General features: G+C 51.3%; 1 protein-coding gene and 1 long non-coding RNA gene across 3 annotated transcripts in view; one reads left to right on the plus strand and one right to left on the minus strand.

Annotated features, from left to right (window-relative positions):
- The window catches only part of PARD6G (par-6 family cell polarity regulator gamma), a 91,395-nt gene that overhangs the window by 61,280 nt on the left and 8,833 nt on the right, over window positions 1-21,282 (plus strand). The window lies entirely within an intron of this gene.
- On the minus strand, window positions 10,328-14,232 carry LOC103658440. Of its 2 annotated transcripts, XR_567179.2 has the most exons (3): window positions 14,145-14,232; window positions 13,518-14,043; window positions 10,328-13,355 (listed from the first exon to the last, which is right to left on the minus strand). It is a non-coding gene; the product is annotated as an uncharacterized LOC103658440 (long non-coding RNA). The 2 variants fall into 2 exon arrangements; XR_005835365.1 differs by having other exon boundaries at window positions 10,328-14,043.

The following is a 21,282-nucleotide window of genomic DNA, read 5'->3' on the forward strand; positions in this document are numbered from 1 at the left end:
GGTCAGCGGGGGCTGGGGGAAAAGGCCGAAGAAGGGGGGGGGGCGGTAGGCGGGGGAAGGGAGGGAGGAAGGAGAAAAAAGAGTGACTGCAAACAGAAAACAAGTTTAGAAGATCCTCTGTGCTGGTTAAAATCAGATCTTGTAATTTGAGAAGTAAAAGCCCCAAAAGGCAAGTTCAGGGACCACTGTCCAGGGACCCAGGCACCCTCCCCACCATGGGACACGGTAGCTCACCGAGAAGGGGCCCCACCTCCAGCGAGCTCTGTGGGTGACCTCAGGCCCCTGCCTCTGGGCACTGTCCTTCCAGGCCTCCTGATGCCCACGCGGTCCGCCCTGTCCTCGCGTGGATCCATCTCCCTTCATCCCACAGGTGGTCCTTGGTGACCCAGAACTACCAGCGCTTTCCCTGATGGGCTGAGTAGCAGACAGACTGACACATGCTGAGTGTCCATGCAGAATCCGGTGGCTGTGCAGACAAGGGCAGCAGGTGCCATGGGACGGGAACCTTCTGTGTCTGTCATGTGATGTCACGCCCCAAAGCTGTGCACACTGGGCCCCTTCCTGTAAAGGACTGAAACGCATATTTACCTTCGGTGATGACCTCGGTTGCTCTGGAAGGGGGTCCTGGGACCACCCACGACTAGAAGAGGGACCCTAGTCGGCCTGAGTCACATGACTCCAGCCCCTCCCAGTGCCCTTGAATGAGGAGTGGGCTGAGAGGTGTTCAGGGAGCTCCCAGCAAGGAGGAGGCAGGGGGCTCAGGAGAAGATAGGCTGACCTGTGACCAACCAGCCCCGCAGTTCTCAGCGGCCAAAGCCACAAGTCTTCATCCTCTGAACTGCTTGAGACCAGAGTCCAGGATGGACCTGCTGCCCTTCACCGTACTCCACATTTACTTTGAGGCATTTTGTAAAAATGCTCATTAAACTGACTTTGAATGTGGGACCGGCCCTGGTAAAGGCATCCACAGGCCGGCACGGATGCTGGAGCACATTAGCCTCTTGGTGGGATGCGTGGACGCAGCACCTCTGGCAGCCCGGGGTGGGGGGCTGCGGGAGAGGAGACTGCTGGTGGGCAGGGCCGAGCCTCTGGCAGTGGGCCCTGCGCCCGGGGCAGAGGGACCGACCCCAGGAGCCCCCCAGCTTCCTTCCACAGGACAGTTCCCTGGAGTGCAGTGTGAGTTGGGGGTAATTGAGTCTCAGGCCCCACAGCCTGGAGACAACGTCTGGGGAGAGAACATCGCTGGGGACCCTGGATTCCTTTGTAATGTGCCACTTAGGTGCCAGCCGTTAAAATGTTGACATTTCCGGTATCTTTAAGAATAAAATCTTGTTCTGACTTGTTTTTTGATCCAGTGGTGCAGTTCTTCCAGAGTATTTTTTGTATGTGTCTGCATGTTTGTTTAATTATGGAAAGGGGAGCTATTTGGTCTTAGCTACCCTTGGACAAGCTGAGACTAGAAGAGGCATTTTCACACGCCGCTGATGGCTGCTTACAGTCTTCCCTGTGTGGTGTGGGTCCTGTCACAGCCAGACTGAAAAATCTGTTGTCCTCTCCCCTCCTGTCTCCTCCCTCCCCTCTCTGTCCTTCCCATGCCCCTCCTGTCCCTCCCAACCCCCATCGCCATCCTTCCCCTCCCCCATCCCTCCTCCCCTATTCCCTCCTCTCCCTCCTCCTCCTGTCCTCTCACCCCTTCCTCCTTTCATTTTTATTTCTAGAATGTTTTTACCCTGAAGCCAGCAGCCCTTTGCTTGCACACTTCTGTAGGGCTTTGCCCCCAGATGACTCTCTGGGATGACTGAAGTGGGGCAGCCTCACGGTGGCTCATCTTGTGATCCTGGGACCACGCTGGGCTGATGAGTGAGCTCTTCTCCAGCCCAGGGAGGGAAAGAGAGCTGTAGGGTGAGAGCTGGAGCCGGTGGCGGCAGGAGGTTCTGGTTCGGTCGGAAAAGCCTTGGTTTCTGAGTCCGTCTGAGCATGTGGGTGGAGCAGCCCATGGATCCGACCCCAGCCCCCACCCTGGCCAGCCCGTGCCTGCCCACAGTGTCTGTCCTTCTTCTGCATCTGGGCAGGAGCCCAGCTGCTGCTTTGCAGACAGCGGCCACCACCATAATTGTGGGTGTTTTCCCAGGTTTCTGCGTCTGTGTTGTCACTGTGAGACCCTGGGTGATGGGGGGCGGCCACCACCATAATTGTGGGTGTTTTCCCAGGTTTCTGCGTCTGTGTTGTCACTGTGAGACCCTGGGTGATGGGGGGCAGGCACGCTTTCAGGCCCCCGACACCGCACGCCTTGTGACGTGCTCGCCCTCTGACCTGGCCGGTCCAGTGCTGGGAACCTGCCTTAAGGAACTGAGATGTGCACAGCCCCCCACCTCCCTGTTGTTTTTAACATCAAATGTCCAACTGCAAGGGATAGCTGAAATAAATTGAAGCAAATTCTTATGCTGAATCTTATGTCATCTTTAAAAGTATCTCAAAGCAGCATATTTACTGAGCAAATGTTTCTAAACCATGGCGTTAATGAGAAAAGCATCACACCAGACACACGGTGTGAGCTCCCCCCCATACACACTCAAAAGGCAAACAGCCAAAGGTCAGAAAAACCATCCCAAATTGTGGGGGCAGATGACGTTGTTACGGCATGTATATCCACGGCTTGGAAATGCAGCAGTGAGCATGTCCTGTTTCCGAAACCAGGAGAAGAGGGGCAGCAGTGGGGAAAGCAGATGCCCTTCCTGACAAGGACGGCTTCCATTCTTCGAGGGGCTGGAGCCGGCGGGGTGTGACCTCTGCTGGCTGCTCCCACGAGATGTCCTTCCACGCGAGGTGGGGTGGCCGTGGCAGGGCGGGTGGTTCGCACGGCAGCAGCACTGGGTCAGCTGGCGGGGCTGCAGAGCGTGGACAGGTGTGGGAGCCCCCCTCGGATCACCTGCCACATTAGCCAGCTCTCAGGCCATCCGAGCCCAGCTCTGCCAGGGGGATGCGGCCACTGACAGCCTGGGCTCTTCTGGGCCACACGTCCGTCTTGTGTGAGTGGGAACGGCTGAGGCGCCTTTCACCACCACCTTCCACGGGCACGAAGCTTTCTCCTCGAGTGCCAGGGAGCCCCACCCCGAGGCCACCAAACAAAATCCCGTTTCCCTGTTATTCCCTTGATCTAGAGTGTGGATGTTCCTGGTTTCTAGAAACACACAGAGGAGCCGAAGCTGAGTGGGACACACACCTGCTGGCTAGGTGATTGACTTTAGTTTTGCCCGATAAGCAGCAAGACTGATAATATTCACTTTCGCCTGGCCGTCTTTCCACCCCTACGCACTGCCCAGGCCGACGACAGATGGGAGGCACGTGTGTGTCCTCCCTGGGAACGGGCACGAGGGGCAGGAGTGCCCCGGGGGCTGTGGCTGCTGCCGCCCCACCACGGTCTGGAGCTGGGAGGCAGCTAGACAGGCCCTGAAGTCCTGGGATGGGGGGCGGAGAAGGGCAGGACCTGAAGTTAAGCAGCTGCCTGGCTGGACCCCGGGCCTCTCCACCCTCCCGGTCTGCTCCCCCAGAGGTTGTCCCTGTTGGCAGGGCCTGCGGAGCCCACTTGGACACCCTGTGCTGCCGTGCCCCGTCCGTCCCTGCAGGCGCTGCTCACCCTGGTGTTGACTCTTGCTCGTCGTGGGTGCAGAAACCACGTGTGGGACCTCGAGCTCCTGAGAGCCGGTGTCACTCACCTGGTGTGCCTCCTGCAGACTCCAGAATAACCGTGTGCGGCCTGAAGGGGTGGCCAGGAGGCGAATGGCAAACATGTTATAGCTCTAAGCTCACAAGTCTGTTTATACTAATTCAACAAGCAGTTACTCTGTTTTGAAAAGTGGGAACTTTGACTTCCCAGTTAGCTCCTGCCTTTGCAAATTATGAAATAAATATTTAAGCGTGCCCTAAGGTGCTTTACGAGTGATGCTGGAGAGGAAGGGTCTCCGGGTTCTGTGATTGCAGAAGTATTTATCGAGGGCCAAGGGCCGAGGGCCTCTGGCAGACGGCTGTCCCTGCTCTTGGTGGGAGAGCTCCAGGCAGCTCCTTCCTGGGCCCCAGGGTAGCTGCTTCGTGTGACACGTGAGGGAAGCAAGGTGCTTTCCTTGGGCGTCACCCCCCAGCCGTCATGTCTAAGCAGGTGTGTGGTGAGTCCCAAGTGCTGGGCAGGGGAAACAAGGAGTGGCAGGGAGCAGCGGGGAACTTTTCAGGGCACCAGGGACTGGGCCACGCGGGAGGGACGGCGGCCAGGACCACGTTGTAAGCATCTCCTCTTGCTGGGGGAGGGGCTGGGTTAGGGTAGTGATGGGCTTGCCAGCGTCTTCGAGCAGGCGTCCTTCCCAGGTCAGGGAAGCCATGGGCACGGGGCGAGAGAGCGTCTTCCCTCTTCTTCAGGCCGACAAACGGCGTCTTGGGCCGGGTGTGTGAGGGTGACAGAGACCTTGGGCCAGTCTCTGCACTCCCAGGGCTACAGACGTGGTGAAGGGCGTGGACCTCAGTGGCCTCTTGGGTCCAGACTGGCTCCGAAGGGACAAGATTTAGGTGGCTCCATCGAGGGATGGGAGAAAGTGTATGGTGACTTCTGGACCCCACAGGGTTGCTGTCTGTCCCCTCCCATATCCTGGAGGACTGCTGTGCGTTACGGAAAAGGGAAGATAGGCCTTTACGTTTGCCCCGGTTTACCGAAGCACTGAGGTGTTCTCAGTTTGTTGGTGCTGCCTGGACTGTGGACTGTCCCCCGTCGTACAAGGGCTGCTCCTGGAGTGTGGAAACTGGACCCTCTTCCACCCCTGGTTTCCTGCTGGAGCACTGGTGGGAAATTGCTGTTGGGTGCTGGTTTTCCTGGCTCGACGCTAGGCTGCGGGCTCTGTGAGGCAGAGGCTTTGTCTGTCCTGGGCACAGTTGTGCTGAGGAGCTGTGGGTACAGAGGGGCCGTGCTGGTGTGTGAGTGACCATCCCCTGGCCTCCGGAGAAAACCAAGGTCCCCTGACAGGTCCCCGAGGTCCTGGTCGGGCTGAGAACCCACGCACGACCCTACTCTTCTTGGCTCTTGTGTTGGGGTCCTCACTGGTCCAGGTGGGTGTGTGAGGGTGACAGGCAGGGGGTCACACCTCGTGGAGACCTTCCGATGGTTCCTCCAGCCACTCTACAGCACTTAACCATTAATGCCTAGTTTATTTTTAAAGAAAACAGTTACACTAAGGGAATGGTTTGTTTTGTGTTTGAACCATTTAATGATTTTTAGCCTTTTATGTTTTCGGGTATTTTAAAATTCAATTGACTTTACTTTTTCAGAGCAGTTCTAGGTTTATGGAAAAATTGAGCAGACATCACAGCAGGTACCCATTTACCCCCTCCCCTCCCTGCACACTGCTTTCCTAATGTAACATCTCCTATTAATGTGTTAATTTGTTAGACTGGATGAGCCGGTATTGATACGTCATCAGCTGAAGTTCATCGTTCACATTAGGTCTCACTCTCGGTGTTGGGTTATTCTGTAGGTTTTCCCAAATGCATGATGTCACGTATCTACCATCACACTACGTACAGAGGAGGCTCACTGCCCTAGAAATGCCCCGCGCTCAGCCTCTGCGTCCCTCCTTCCCCCCCCAGCTCCCGGCCCCCACGGTCTGTACCGTCTCCATGGTTCTGCCTTTTCCAGAACGTCTGAGGGCTGGAGTCACACAGGACGTCGCCTTTTCCGGCGGGCTTCTTGCACTTGGCGATGCGCACTCCAGTTTCTCTGTCGTTTCCGTGGCTTGTCGCTCATTTCTGTTTGGTGCTGAGCAATAGCCCGCTGTCTGGATGGATCACGGCGCACGGCTCCATCACCTACTGATGGACGTCTGTGGTTGCGTCCGGGTTTTGGCAATTAGGAATGAAACTGCTGTAAACATCCTTGTGCAGGTTTCTGTGTGGCCATGAGTTTTCAGTTTATTTGGGTAAAACCAGGGACTGCATTTGCTGGATCGTATGGAGAGTATTTTTACTCTTGCCAGAAACCGGCCAATGGTTCGGCTGCACCATTCTGCATTCCTCGACCTTTCTCTTCGCGGTCTCATTGCCCTGGGTGACTGTACCCACAGCAGTACCCCTGCCCTGCATTTCCCAGCACACCTCTCCCTCCTCCTCCCCTGGGAGTGTCCCTCCCTAACCCAGTGCCGCTTCCCCCACATTCCAGTTGGATGGGAAAGCTCTCCCCTCTCCACCATGCTGGGCCAAGGACAAGGCATAGCCTTAACCCTACCTGCTTCGTCCTGTGATGTCCCCAGGGGTCTGCAGAAGTGAAGGAGTGCCACTCCTGCGACAGAGGGGAGAGCAGGTGGGGCTGCTGACTTAGCTATTCTTTTTTTTTTTTTTTTAAAGATTTTATTCACTTACTTGACAGAGATAGAGACAGCCAGCGAGAGAGGGAACACAAGCAGGGGGAGTGGGAGAGGAAGAAGCAGGCTCCCAGCGGAGGAGCCTGACGTGGGGCTCGATCCCATAACGCCAGGATCACGCCCTGAGCCGAAGGCAGACGCCCAACCGCCGTGCCACCCAGGCGCCCCTGACTCAGCTATTCTTGTCGTAACCCTTCTGTAGCAGCAACAGCAAAGAGGGGAAGAGTCTGCTTGTCTGCCAGTTAAAATGAGAATGTTTCTAACATTTTTGTGAGAACTCTTAGCTGTATGACTCTTCACCACCCTGATGCAGAGGCTGAACTCCTTCCCCGAGGTAGCAGTTAGCCCAGTGGCTCCAGCCTGCACCCCGGTCACGGGAGCCTGGGGTAGTATGGGTCCGGAGCTGTGCTTGGCTCTCTGGGCCGAGGCTGATGGGCTCACTTCCAGGAGTCGGTCCGCCGTAGAAGGAGCAAGTCTGTGCCTGTCAGCCAGCCTTCGTTTGCACCTGTCCCTATAAAGCTGTGACGTCATACATTTTCAAACTGAAGATGATCTGAGAAGGAGTCCCCACATGTGATGTCATGTTTGACGTAGGTTAAAACAGTTCCTGACTCTGAACTGGCCTCCTCACCTGAAAACAGTTCCTGACTCTGAACTGGCCTCCTCACCTGAAAACAGTTCCTGACTCTGAACTGGCCTCCTCACCTGCGAGGGGGGCTGGAAGGCTGGCAGAAACCTGCCTCTTCTAAGGCTTTTGGTGCCATCCTCGAGACAGAACCGGTCGAACTGGACCTGGGCAGAGGGAGAGACAGGCAGGAGGGAAAGCTAGCACCCGCGTCCACCTTTGTGCTCTGGCTTGCTCGGGGAAAAGTGGGGCCGATGTCTCTTTCGCCTCCTGTGAAAGATCTCTGGAAATAGAGGTAGAGAAAAAAATATAATTTGAGTGAAAATGTGTAATAGGATGGGGGAAGGGCAGGTGGACATTTGCCTGTATCTAAGGGAGGTCTGCGGGCCTCCCTTAGTTGTTTGCTTTGTAGAAAATACGAGATTTAACATATTGCTTGATATAAAGAAGGGGTGACAATTTTGGTCTTGTAAAAGGTATTTTAGGAACCAATGTTGGAATCTTAGGAATGGGATATTCTTTGTAACAAATTCTGTTTTTAAGATGGTTGGGAATTTTTGGCTAATGAAGTACATGTGCGATGGTTTCTGTGTAAAAAGTGATGTGGAAACTGCACAGAGCTGGGCTCTTCCTTCCCCCACGCCTCGGGCCCTGGACGCAGAGGGGGCTGTGTGCTTGCATGCCTCTGCCGAGGCTCACTGAAACGTGGACAGATCCCGTGCTCACTCTCCCTCTTCTCGAGAGGCCATCTGCAAGTTTCCAGAGGCTCCTCAGCTCTCAGTTTAACAGTCGTCTGCCTGTGGTGGAGGTATTCCTTACCTCATCGGCTCCCTTGTTATCAGAATCGGCCAATGAACCAAGGGCATCCGCCACCCAAAGGCGGACAGACTTGCAAGAGACCAGGGTCAGTGGGAAACACTGCATCGGTCCGTTTACAAAGCAGGTCCTCGAAAATGCCCTGAACACACTCATCGTGGGCCACATTCTAGTACTCCTCACCTCCAGCTACAAGTCCCAGATCAGCTGCACCCTGAGAAGGAGGGCAGGAGCCCCGGAGCCCAAGGAGCCTTGTGACGGCCGACTGGCCTCAGACAGGCAGCTGGCAAAACATCTTTCTGGGTGTGTCTACCAGGGTGTTTCTGGAAGATGAGTCAAGTAGACCGCCCTCTCCCATGTTGATGGGCCTCATGCAATCCCCAGTCCACCGGGGACCTGAATGGAATAGGAAGGTGAAGGAAGGGCAGATGCCCTTTTTGCTTGAGGTGGGACATCAGTGCCCTGGTTCTCGGGCTCTGGGGCTTGGTCTACCATTGGCTCCGCTGGGTCCCAGCTCACCAATGCAGATTGTGGGACTTCTGAGCCACTGCACGATACACCTCTCTCTGTACGTATCCATAACGTCCCCCCAGCGCACACACATCCTATCAGTCCGTTCCTCTGGAGGGCCCTGACCAGCACACACGTGCATCAGGGATCTGAGACGCCTCCCTCCTGGGGAGGGGCTCACGCTGGGCGAGGTGTGCACGTGGCCACTTTCCATGGTGGTGGAGCTCCATGAGGAGCACTTCTCAGGTCTCTGGACCTGCGCTCGCTGCCCACATATGTGTTTCCCGTGGACGAGGCACTCCTGGGAGGGGAACCGTAGCCCAGAACCCACAACAGGGGCACCCTCTGCTCCTTGCCCCCAGGGGTAGCCATTTGCTTCCTTCATTTCTACTGACCAGTTTCTACCAAAAAGTAATAAGCATCCAGTGTGTTGACACTTTGGGTCACCTTTAGATTTGTGTAAACTTTCTTGGAGGTGCTGTTAAATAGACCAGGGTAGCTGGACAAACAGGGTTAAGGTCAGTGTTGGACATTGGGTCTTGCCAGCATGATAAAGGTCAGTGGGTAGAAGCCCTGGGGCTGTAGGTTCCCTAAAGAAAGGAGGCCACCATGGTGTTGGGGAAGGACCCCCTCCAGCCCCTCTGGATATGTGATGAGGGTCAGTCTGGCCAGAGCGTGGTCAGGGCCCTCTGGCTGTGGGTTTTCAAGCCTTGCGCCCACATTCTGGGCCTGCCCTTGTGCACAGCCCTGCTGCCCCGAAGGTCGCTGAGGACAGAGAGGCATTTTGCTTGGTGGCTGTGAGGAGAAACAGGCTGAGGTTGGCGGGTCTCCCCACTCGTGATAATCTCTGCTGAGGACAAGCATCATTGCGCTCTGAAACACCACGCTGGCGCAGAGCAGTTGCGCGTTTTCTTTGCTGGCAACTAATTACATCTCACGGTGGAAGGGGCGGGCCCAGGTCACGCCCTGAACAGGGAGGGTTAATTAATTGTTGCCATAGAAACTGGCCGGTCTTTAGGTTGGAATGGAGGGGAAGTATGTGTGAGTGCGTGCATGTAATTGGATAATTGATACCAGCGTTCAGTCTGAACACTTCCTGGTGGGGCTGGAGCACCTCGTCGCCGGAAACAGGTAACAGCCTTAGTGTTGAAACACTACCCGTACGTGCTGTTCAACGACAAGTGTTGGAACCAAACTGTCCACAGAAAGGGTGATTAAGGAGCTCAGAAACTGCCAACTTCATGCTGATATGCTTTTGCATGGAATTAATACTGTTTTGAACAAAAAATTTGTGTGTATTATTTGGAAGTACAAGCTGGCTTTTGTTAAAGTAACTTTCTGACTTGCAATCAGGTAAATTTGAAAAATAGTTTTTCTGTCCATGAATTGCTAGAAAGACCAGCTCTAACAAGCTGGAAAGTGTCCCGTTGACTGCGAACACCAGCACAGCTCAAAACCCCAGAAACGCTAATGATTCACCCGTACGGGGACAATGCGGCCCCCCGGCCTTCCTGCCAGCCTCCTGCCCATCTCAGAAAAAGCTAATTCCAGAACCCCCACCAAGAAGAGGCGTCCTCCCGGTGCCCCACAGGCTGTGGAGGTGGGTCGGGTCGGCAGCATCTGCCCCCCACAGACGCTCCAGACTGTTTTGCCTCGTTGGCAGAATGAAACGGGGTTTCCCAGACACCGGGCTGAGTGTGTTATTTGGGGTGGGTGCTGCTTACAGCAGAAACATGGTAGTTAGTGACCGGTGTGACCTGGCTGTATGGCCTCGGGCAGCCGGCCGCTACTGTGGGGGGGCCCTGTTGGCGGGCCTGCCTCACTTCAGAGGAGAAACACACCAGAAGGCTCTGCGTTTGTTGACAAGTCCAGAGGGTGATGAAGTGGTAGCTTGGTCACTCAGGAAATAAGTGGAAATGATAAATAATAATGTTTTCTGGCAGCTTCCTAGAGGTTAGCAATTCAACACCATTTTTTAAAAAGCATTTATTAAAATGTGAAGTTGGCTGGGATTATACTTTATATTGTTGTCAGGTGGGTAAACAAGTCTCCCTCCCACCCCTTGGATGTTAGCATCCAAGAAGGCCCAGGACCCAACACTCAGACACAATGTTGGTGAAGAACAATATGGACCCTACAGGAAATGCTCCAGTACGGAGTTTTGTAAGCTATGTAGCCCTTTGGGCAAGAAGAGAAAATATGGGGGTGGGGGGATGCCCCTTTAAGTTTGACAGATTTCAACTCCAAGGAAGACAGAACATGTGTTATCAGTGTTTTGGACTTGGTGTGGCGGGGAGTTAGGATGACCTCATGAGCGCATAAGGCAGATGGGGAGGACAGGCCCTGGTGGAGCTGGAAGATACACTTTGCAGGCTAAGTACTGGAGAAACAGAGGTGGTAAGTGAGCCGTAGTGGACCTGGGGCACAGGTGGGAGCACAGCAAAGCACCAGAGGCCCAGGACCTGGGGAAGGGCCAAGGGCCAAGGACCCAATGCAGAAGGACCGAGGGGGAAGGGCCACAGGATGGCTGCACCCCCATGAGACTGTGACAGGAAGACCAATCTCTTAATTTCATTGATTTTTTTCTGTTGTTTCACTTTCATGGAATCACTGCCTGTATTATTGCCTTCCCTGTGTCTCCTGGGCTTATTTTGTGTGCTCTCTGGGCGTGTGAGGTGTGGGGCCCAGATGACAGCACCTGGTGTGGCACGCCCCCCTGAATGGTGTCCCACACGCTGTCCAGGGCTGTTTCATTTTCACAGTGATCAGTGTTGGGTTTTTTCCCTTGGAGAAGTGTGTTATTCTCCAAGTGTTTGGAGAGTTTCCTGTGGTCTCTCCATATCGACCTCTAGTTTGAGCTCATGAATCAGAGACATGGTCAGAAAACACACAATTTCTGTTTCAAGCGTGCGTTGAAGTGTGCCGTGGCCAGGAGTTGGTCCGTCCGGCGTATGTCCCGTGGGCGCTTGAAGAGAGCGCGTGCTCCTCTGTTGTCTGCTCTGGAAATGCCTGCGGGGCCCTGTCGGTCGACGGCACTGCGGGGTCTTCCGCGTGGCTGGGCTTCTGCGGACTTGCGACGTCGGCCGCAGACAGAAGGTGGAGGTGTCCCCGGACCCCCTTCAGCTCTCGCAGCGTTCGCTTGGTTGTGAGCTCTGTCCGTTGTGCCTCACACGTGTCGCTGCTCTGTTGGGGTGCACACGTGCGGGGCCATCCCGGCGGGTCACTGTTCTGTGGCGGCAGCCCTTGTGCCCCTTCGCCTGACTCTCCTTTCTTGTCGTCAGCCGTTTCCGCTGCCTGCTTGTGCTGAACGGTTGTGTGGTCTCACCTTTGACTTGCATCCTGCCTGCACCGTTGCGTCCGTACCCAGGTGGGGCTCGTGACGACCGTCCGGAGGAGGCGTCCAGCTGGTCCGGGGGACTGTCCCCCTCGTGGCCTCCGCTGACCCCATGGGGGCTCCTCACTCGGCCCTTGCTGCCGAGTGTGGGGTGTGGCTGCGTTTCTCTGTCGTGTTTGGATGGAGTGGAGTGGTCAGGGTCTGAAAGCCTTTCTTTTCAAGCTGCCCCTTTCTGGCCTTTGGGTAGCAGGCTCTTGTTGGTTTTCGTGGGTGACAGTTGGGAAAGGAACAGAAGAGCTGGGGCTCGGGCACTGGACGGTTCCCAGGGCCCAGCCCCCGCCCCCGGTCTGCCGTCTCGTCCCTCAGTGTCTTCTCACACGGGTGTCAGGTGTGGAGTCCAGGGTCTCAGTGGAACTCAGCAGGAGGGGTGGGGAGATGCTCGCTGCTCTTCTGGGAGCAGAAGTCCACACTTGTTTTTTTGTTGTATGGACGCCTTGTCTGCCTAAGTGGGGAGCCCTGTTTTGCCCTCCTTCTCTGCCTCCCGACTTCCGGCTGGTGCTGGACGCACAGGTGAAGCATCCCTGAGCCTCAGTCTGGTCAGCCACGCACCACACCCAGAGCGCCCGCTTGCCCGTGGGCCTGGACCTGGGGACACAGATGCTGAGTAAGCCACACCCAGGCTTGCAGGAGGGAACGTGCCCATGGGATCGGGTCGGCTGGGGCTTGAAGACAAGCTCTAGGAGGAGAGGGGCCGTTGCTGCTCCAGTTCTCTGAGCCAGTGGTGAGAGCAGAGAGGGACGCCGGCAGCACCTCTGTCCTCTTGCTCGGGCCCTGCCTCCGCCCACTGTCCCTGGGTCTGTGCTTACATCCTTCACACACACACACACGCATGTGGTGGTTGTCTTTCCTGGCCCAGAACCGCAGGCTGGCCAGCGTCCAGTGGAGGGCTTGGCCTCCAGAGCTCTGGGCTCCTGAGCAGCACCCAGCCTGGCTCCACACCCCCCTGAATAAACAGCCTGGGGTCAGGCCCCCCTGCAGGCAGGGGTGTGCGCTGGCGATCACGTGCAGCACACAGCCCGCTGCAGGCGTGTGTCTGGAGAACCATCCTCAGAAGACGTTCCGCTCTGTGATGCACGGGAGCTGCCATTTCTGGTGTGGGTTCACCTTGAGGCTGCCTGCCAGTGAGGGTGAGCTGGTCACGGGGCAGATGCCTGTACGGGGGCTCAGTTTCTAGTGTGGGGGAGCCCACACCATCCCAGGCCCTGAGCCACATCCCGGCAGCAGCTTCGGACCCCACGGGCCCACTGTCCTCCCAGCTGCAGTGCTCAGCACCCCGCCCTGGGACCCCAGAGCATGCCCGGCCCCTGGCTGTCCGTGACGGCCCAGCATATGCAGTGTCTGAAGGCGTGTCCGTCTCTCTCACTAGTCTTGTGGTTTCTTCAGGGCAAGGAGTTCAGTGAGCATCTGCTGACCACATAAGGTTCAGAGAGGCCAGGTTCCAGCCAGGAGCACACTGGCTGTCAGCAGCAGCCCAAACCCTTCCGCACGATGAAGGAGCAAAGGCAATTGCAGGGCGGTGTGTCTACAAGACCCATTTCTGTAAAACACGGAAAGCACAGACAGCCACTGGTGTGCGTTTGTGATAGGTACTGCCAGCCGTCGGTGGTCACACCTGCGGGGCAGAACAGAGTATATTCATATGTTACAAATACAATCTTAAAATCACCTTTTCTCAAAAATCCTGGCCCTTGGTATATCAATGTGGGTGAGAAATGATGGTAACTCGCTTGATGGCGTAATCGATGGACTGATGGGCTTGGCCATGAGCTGCTACCTGTCATGCCCTGGCCGACGGCTGGCCCTGGTCCTGGCTCTGAGGACCCCGTCCTCTTCCTGCTCGGCTCCTGTGCCTGCCCCAAGAAGGGGCAACGCCTGCCGGCCACTGGTCTCCAGCTTGGAAGCCCTTTCCCAAGCTGTCAGCCAGCGTTCCGCCCTCGCAGGGGTGGCCTGTGGGCCTGTGGGCAGGCAGCGGGGGCGAGGGGGCTTGGTTGCTGCTCTGGGGTTCCTGTAACTTAAAAGAACTGCACATTTTGGAGGACAAATGAAGAGGAATTGTTTGACAGGCCCTCACGGGAGCTCTGTTGGCTACAGACCACTCTGCTCCTTTCTCTGTTTCTCTGACCCAGCTTTTCCGCTCAGGCTTCCTGCGCTGATTTCCTTCTAATCAGTCCATCTTTTGTCTCGCAGCCGCGTGAATGAGGAAGGGCCAGTGTTGACACGCAGACTGTTTCGTGGGTGCCCATGAGAGTTCTCACCACCACCGCTGGGCAGGGGCACCCAGCAGGGACAGGAACGGCCTTCTGCAAGGGGAGGGGTGTGGAGACATTAGGGAAGCAGCGGGGTCGGACCCCAGCCCAAACAGGGGACTTCCTGGGATGGGGCGCGCCCAACACGGACACACCTGTATGGACCCGTGGCTGGGAGTAGACACGCCGGTGGCCAGCTGCCCTGGAAACCCCTCCATCTGGTCGCAGAAGCACTTTCCTTGGGGAGCCCCACTTCAGAAACAAAGAGGCGTGTGCGTGTGTGTGTGCGTGTAGAAAAGAGAAAAAACAAATGAAACACACTGTCTCTCTGACATGAGGAAATGCTTTCTTCAGAGTTTCCAAACGTCACCTGCCTGTTTCCTTCCTGTCAACTTCTAAAAATTTTCCTTGAGGGTAAACTCCTCACAGCGTCTCCCTGGCTGATGAATAAATTCGTCTGGCCTCTGCTGGATCCCGCCACAGCCTCCTCAGGGTAAAGCATTCTGTGCACGCCCTCACAACGCCCTCCGGGCAGGTGGGTGTGGCCAGGGGGCTCCCTGGGGTCCGGACAGAACCTGCGGCCCCTGGGGCATCAGGAAGGGGGGGCAGGAGTCTCCCTTCACCTCCACGAACACCTGTGGGACTGTCAGAAGAACACCTTTTCCCTGGTTCCGGCCCTGCACCCTCTGCTCCCCCCTTTCTCTCCGTCACTAACCAAAAATAGAGAGATTCACTTTCTCTACCGAGTACTGAACACATCCTCGGTCACACTGAACTGCTGGCTGGCAAACACCTTCATTCATGGGTGCTTATTTCTGATGAACCTAGACAAAGAAGAGAGTCTCTGATTCACAGGTGGAAGAGAGGACAACTGGGTGAGTGCAGGGGGTCCTCGAGGCCCGCCTCCCGCCCCCGTGGAAGCTCCTGGCGTCTGGAGCCCTGCTGGGGTTGACGGCTTCCTGTGTGGGAGCGGTGGGAACACGGGGGCATGAACGTGGCCAGGTGGCCGCGTCCCTGTGCTACAGAGACCCCCACCCCCGCCCTGGACTCCCCTGAAGGTGCTCCTGGAGCCAGGGCAGCTCGAGGGCCCACCTTCCTCTCAAGTGGCCCCAGGGCTTCCCATTCCTGGCGCAGACTGTTTTGCTCACCGTACCCATATACGTCTTTTCCTGGTCATGTGCAATCCATTATAAAAATCCATACTGCGTAAGATTAAAGGGATCATGGTCACTGGCTGCCCCTCCCTGAGCCCACCTCAGGGACACTTGGGGACCAGGCTGGAATGCTTCCTTGAAGGCCTGAAGGGGACATGTAATGCTGTCACCCAGGAGAATTTTGTGGATTCTGTTCAGGTTTTCTTATTGTGGTAAAATGCTCAAAAAATTTACCATCTTAACCATTTTCTAGTGTAGGATTCAGTGGGAAGAAACGTACTCCTCTGTTGTGCCACCAGCCCCGCCATGCACCTGCTCTTTTTATCGTGAAAACCTACAACTCTGTCCCCTGAAACAGGAACCCGCCTGCCCCCGGCACCAACCCTGCTGTGTGACTCTGACTCCTCTAAGGACTGCTAGGCGAGGGACCTGCTGTGTTTGTCTTTTTGTGCCGGGCCCCCCCTGAGCCCAGTGCCCTCCAGGTTCCTTTTAAAGGCTGAGTAACATTCCATTGTGTGGATAAATCACCTTTTGGGTTGCTTCCACTTTTTGGCTATTACGAATAATAATGCTATGAACATTTCCCTAATTATTAGTGATGTTGAGTGTTTTGTGGCCATCTGTGTATCTTGTCTGGAGAAATATATTTCCAAATGCTTTGCCTTTTGTTGTTGTTGCTGTTGCCATAACCACAGCCGTGTTTTGAAGTGAGGAATCGTCGGCGACGTTAGTTCGGCTGCGCAGCTCGTGTATGGTACGGTGTACTGGGTGTGCCGGAGTAAACCCCGCTCGTGTCTGAATTGGGGTCCTGTGACTGAGTTTTGGGAGTTCTCTATATTCTGGACATAGACCCTGATCAAATGTGCCACTTGCAAACTTTATCTGCCATTCGGGAGGTTACCTTTTTTACTCTGTTGATCACACTTTTGATGCACAAAATTTTTTAAATTTTCATGAAGTTCAGTTTGTCTTTTTACTCTTGCTGCCTCTGCCTTTGCTGTCACATCCAAGAAATCACGGCCAAATCCAGTGTCCTGGAGCTTTTCTCCTGCATTTTCTCTTAAGTTTTATAGTTTCAGGTCTCACATTTAGGGTTAGGTTTTTGACCTATTTTGAGTTAAGTTTTGTGTCTGGCATTAAGTAGACATCCAGCTTCATTTTTCTGCCTGTGGATATCCAGTTCTCCAGCACTGTTTATTGAAAAGATGCTTCTTCCCCGCTGACCGTACCTGTGAAGGCTAACCCATGGGCTCTGCATTCTCTTCCGTTGGTGTATCTGCCTTTACTCCAGTGGTATGCTCTGTCGAGTAATAGAGATTTGCGGCTAGTTTTAAAACCAGGAAGTGTAAGTCTTCCAGTTTTGTTCTTCATTTTCAGGATTATTTTGGCTGCTTTGGGTTTTCTCGAGATTCAGTATGAATTTTAGGATGAGTTTTACTGTTTCTACAGAAAAAAGCCATTGGATTTTGATGGGGATTCCACTGAATCTGTAGGGTACTGGGTAGTGTTGACTTTTACCAGTAGTAAATCTTCCAGTCCGTGATCATGGGATGTGTTTCCATTTATCTGTTTTAGTTCCTTTCAGCAGTGTTCTGTAGTTGTCATTGTACAAGTCTTCACCTTCTTGGTTAATTCCTAAGTCTTTTATCCTTTTTGATGATATTGTAAATGGAATTAGTTTTGTAATTTCCTTTTCAGGTCATTGCTCACGTATGCAAAACTGCTTTTTCTGTGTCGGCTTTGTATCCTGCCACTCTGCAGAATTCATGTATTGGCTCTAACAGCTTTTTTAGGGAGTCTTTACCATTTTCTACATGTAAGATCATATCATCAGCAAACAGAGATGATGATTTTGCTTCTTCCTTTCCAATTTGGATGTGTTTTGTTTCTTTTTCTTGCCTAATTGCTCTGGCTAGGACTTCCAGTGCTATGTTGAATAGAAGTCATAACAGGAGGAGTCTATGTCTTCTTCCTCTCCTGGAGGAAGAGCCGTTATTTTTTTTCACCATTGAGTATTATGTTTGCTATGAATTTTTCATATCTAGATTTTTTATGTGGAGATAGTTTCCTTCTATTCCTATTTTGTTGAGTGTTTTTATAATGAAAAGGTGTGGTCTTTTGTCAGATGCTTTTTCTGTATCAGTTGAGATGGTCATGTGGTTTTCCCTTCATTTTGTTGATGTGTATCATATTGATTTTCATGCTTTGAACCATCCTTGCATTCCAGGGGGACATCCCCCTTGGTCACAGTGGATAATCCTTTTAATATACTGCTAAATTCTGTTTGCAAGTATTTTGTTGAGTATTTTTGCATCAGTGATCATAAGGAATATTGGTCTGTGGCGTTTTCTCCCTTGTGGTATCTTTGGCTTTGGTATTAGGGTAATGCTGGCCTTAGAATTAATTAGGAAGTGTTCTCTCTTCTTTGAAATTTTGGAAAAGTTTGAGAAGGATTGGTATTATTTCTTCTTTAAGTGTTTGGCAAAACTCACCAGTGAAGCCATCGGGTCCAGGGCTATTCTTTGTTGAGAGATTATTGATCACTGATTATATCTCCTTACTAGTTATAGATCTATTCAGATTTTTTATTTCTTCATGAGTCAGTCTGGGTAGGTTTTGTGTTTCTACAAATTTGTCCATTTCATCTAGGTTATCCAAATTATTGGCATGTAATTATTCATAATGCTTTCTTAAAATCCATTTTACTTCTGTAGAAATGGTAGTAATGTCACCATTTTTATTTCTGATTTTAGTAATTTGAGTCTTCTCTTTTTCTTAGTTCATTTAGTTAAAGGTTTGTCAATATTGTTGATCTTTTTGAAGAACCAACTTTTTGTTTCGTTGATTTTTCTCTATTGTTTTTCTATTCTGTACGTCGTATATCTCTGCCCTAATCTTTATTATTCCCTTCCTTCTGGTAGCTTTGAATTTAGTTTGTTCTTATTTTTCTAGTTCCTTAAGTTGTAAAGTTATGTTGTTGATTTGAAATCTTTCCTGGTTTTAATGCAAGCATGTATAGCTATAAATTCCCTTCTTAGCACTGCTTTTGCTGCATTCCATAAGTTTTGGTATGTTGTGTTTTTATTTTCATTCATCTCTAAGTATTTTCTAATTTCCCTGTGATTTCTTCTTTTATCCATTGGTTGTTATAAAGTGGCGTTTAGTTTTCACATTTTGGTGAATTTTCCAGTTCTCTGTATGTTATTGATTTCAACTTCATCATGTTGTGGTCCGAGAAGATACTTTGCAAACAAGATATCTAACATCTACTGAGGCTTAATTTGTGGCCTAACATTTGGTCTCTTTTGGAAAATGTCCCATGTGCACTTGAGAAAATTACATATGCTCTTCTTGCTGGGTGGGATGTTCTGAATTAATGTATCAAATCTACTTGGCTTATTGTGTTAAGTCCTCCGTTTGCCTACTTCTCTGGTCTGGTTTTTGTATCCATTATTAGGAGAGGAATGTTGAAGTCTCCAGCTGCTATTCTGCCTTCAGTTCTGTCACTAGGTGTGTAAATGTTTGTAACTGTTGTATCTTGCTCTGTTGAACCCTTTGTTAATATATAATATCCTTTACTCTTGTGTAACTTTTTTACTTGGAGTCTGTTTCGTCTGATATTAGGAGAGCCATTCCGGCTCTCCTCTGGTTACTATTTTCATTCACTTACTATTTCTGTATTTAGGACTCTGTTCACTTTCTACCTGTTCGTGTCTTTGGGTCAAAAGTGAGCCTCTTGTTGGCAGCATATTGTTGGTTCATGTGGGGTTTTTTTTTTCATTCTGCCAATCTGTTCTTTGATTTGAGAGCTTACTTCATTTACATATAAAGTAACTGCTAAGAACAACCTTACTCCGTCCGTGTTGTTTGTTTTTTATATGCCCTGTGGCTTTCTTGTCCCTCATTACCTGCATTCCTCTCTTCTTTTCAGTTAAATTTTCTGCGTGAAATGTTTAAATCCCTTCTTAATTTCCTTTGTATCTATTCTGTAGCTGTTTTCTCTGTGGTTACCATGAAGACATCTAACTTCCTGTGGATGTAACATTCTAATATGAATTATAACAGCAGAACTTCGGAAACAAAGCACAACAGTTTTTTGGGTTTTTTTAAAGATTTTATTTATTTATTTGACAGACAGACAGACAGCGAGAGAGGGAACACAAGGAGGGGGAGTGGGAGAGGAAGAAGCAGGCTTCCAGTGGAGGAGCCTGATATAGGGCTCGATCCCAGAATGCCGGGATCATGCCCTGAGCCGAAGGCAGACGCTTAACGACTGAGCCACCCAGGCGCCCCCAAAGCACAACAGTTCTAACCCCATCTCTTTTAGTTGTTGGTGTCACAAAATTACATCTTTTTAAACATTGTGTGACCAAAAACATAAACCGATAATTCTTGGAAATGCATTAGTCTTTTACATTATGTAGAAGACAAGATTTGAAGTTACAAACCAAAGTTACAATAACACCAGCTTTTAGACAGTGTTTATCCTTTATATTAGTCTCTCAAGCATGTAGAAACAAACCGAGCAGCTACAGACTACTGTTACAATAACACTAGTGTTTGTAGCAGCCGTGTACTTACCTTGATTCAGATATTTCTCACATGGCTCCTGGTAACTGTCTAGCTGTCTTTCATTTCACCTATCAGACTTCTCACCTGGCAAGTCTAGTGATACAAACTCTCTCAGCTTTTACTTATCTGGGAATGTGTGAGTTTCTCCCTCACTTCGCAAAAACAGTTTGTTGGATTCTTAGTTGACATGTTTTTCTTTTAGTACTTTGAATATATCAGCCCCCTGCCTCCTGGCCTCCAGTTTCTGATGAGGAATGTTACTGACAGATTAATGATAATGAGATGAAGGTCCCCTGGTAATCTGCACGAGCACCTTGTGTGACTCACTTCTTGCTACTTTCAAGACGCTGTCTTTGTGACGTTTGGTCATAATGTGCCTCGGTGTGGGTCTGAGGTCATCTTAGCGCTTGTTGGGTTTATTGGGTGTTTACATTCATGCATTTCATCAAATTTGGGAAGTTTTCAGGCATTATTTCTTCAACGAATCCCTCTTCCCCTTTCTCTTTTCCTTCTGAGAATCCCATGATGCACATGTTGGTTTCCTAAATGGTGTCTCGAAGTTTCTTTAGGTTCAGTCACTGTTCTTCAAACTTTTCCTTTCTGTTCTTCAGACATGACAACTTTAATTGTCTTATATTCAAGTTCACTGATTCGTTCTAACTATTCATATCTAACAATGAATTCTCCCTAGTGATTTTAGAATAGTTGCATTACAATATTTTCAGGTGTACGACTGTGATTCAACAATTATATACATTATTAAATGGTTGCCACAGGTGTAATTACCATCTGTCACCATAAAAAGTTATCAGTATTATTGACTGTATTCCCTATGCTGTACTTTTCATCAGTGTGACTTGTTTATTTTACAACTGGAGGTTTGTAATCTTAATCCACATCACCTCTTTCACCCTGTCTCCCACCCTCTCCCCTCTGGCAACCACCAGTTTTTTTCTCTGTATTTAGGACTCTATTTCTGGTGGTCGTGGTGGTGTTTGTTTTGTTTTTAAGATTCCACATGCAAGTGAAATCATACGGTATTTGTGTCTCTCTGACTTATTCACTTAGCATAATGCACTCACGGTCCATCCACATTGTTACAAATGACAAGAGTTCATTCTTTTTATGGTCGAGTAATATTCTGTACATATACTCACCACATCTTCTTTATCCATTCATCCATCAAAGGACACTTGGGTTGCTTCCATCTGGCTACTGTACATAATGCTACAATAAACATACGGGTGCCTCTATCTTTTCCAAGTTAGTGTTTTTGTTAATTTGTATGTATGGTATAAGATAGTAGTCTAGTTTCATTCCTTTGCATATGGCTGTCCAGTTTTCATGGCCTATTTATTGAAGACAGTGTCCTTTACCTAGTGTGTACTCTTGTCTCTTTTGTCATACATTAGTTGACCATATATGTGTGGGTTTATTTCTTGGCTCTCTACTCTGGTTTATTGGTCTATGTGTCTGTTCTTATGCCAACACCATACAGTTTGGTTTACTTCAGCTTTGTAATCTAGTTTGAAATCAGGGCGTGTGATGCTGCCAGCTTTGTTCTTCT

The sequence above is a fragment of the Ursus maritimus genome, unplaced genomic scaffold (genome assembly GCF_017311325.1).
Source record: "Ursus maritimus isolate PB19 unplaced genomic scaffold, ASM1731132v1 scaffold_18, whole genome shotgun sequence".
Classification (NCBI taxonomy): Eukaryota; Metazoa; Chordata; class Mammalia; order Carnivora; family Ursidae; genus Ursus; species Ursus maritimus.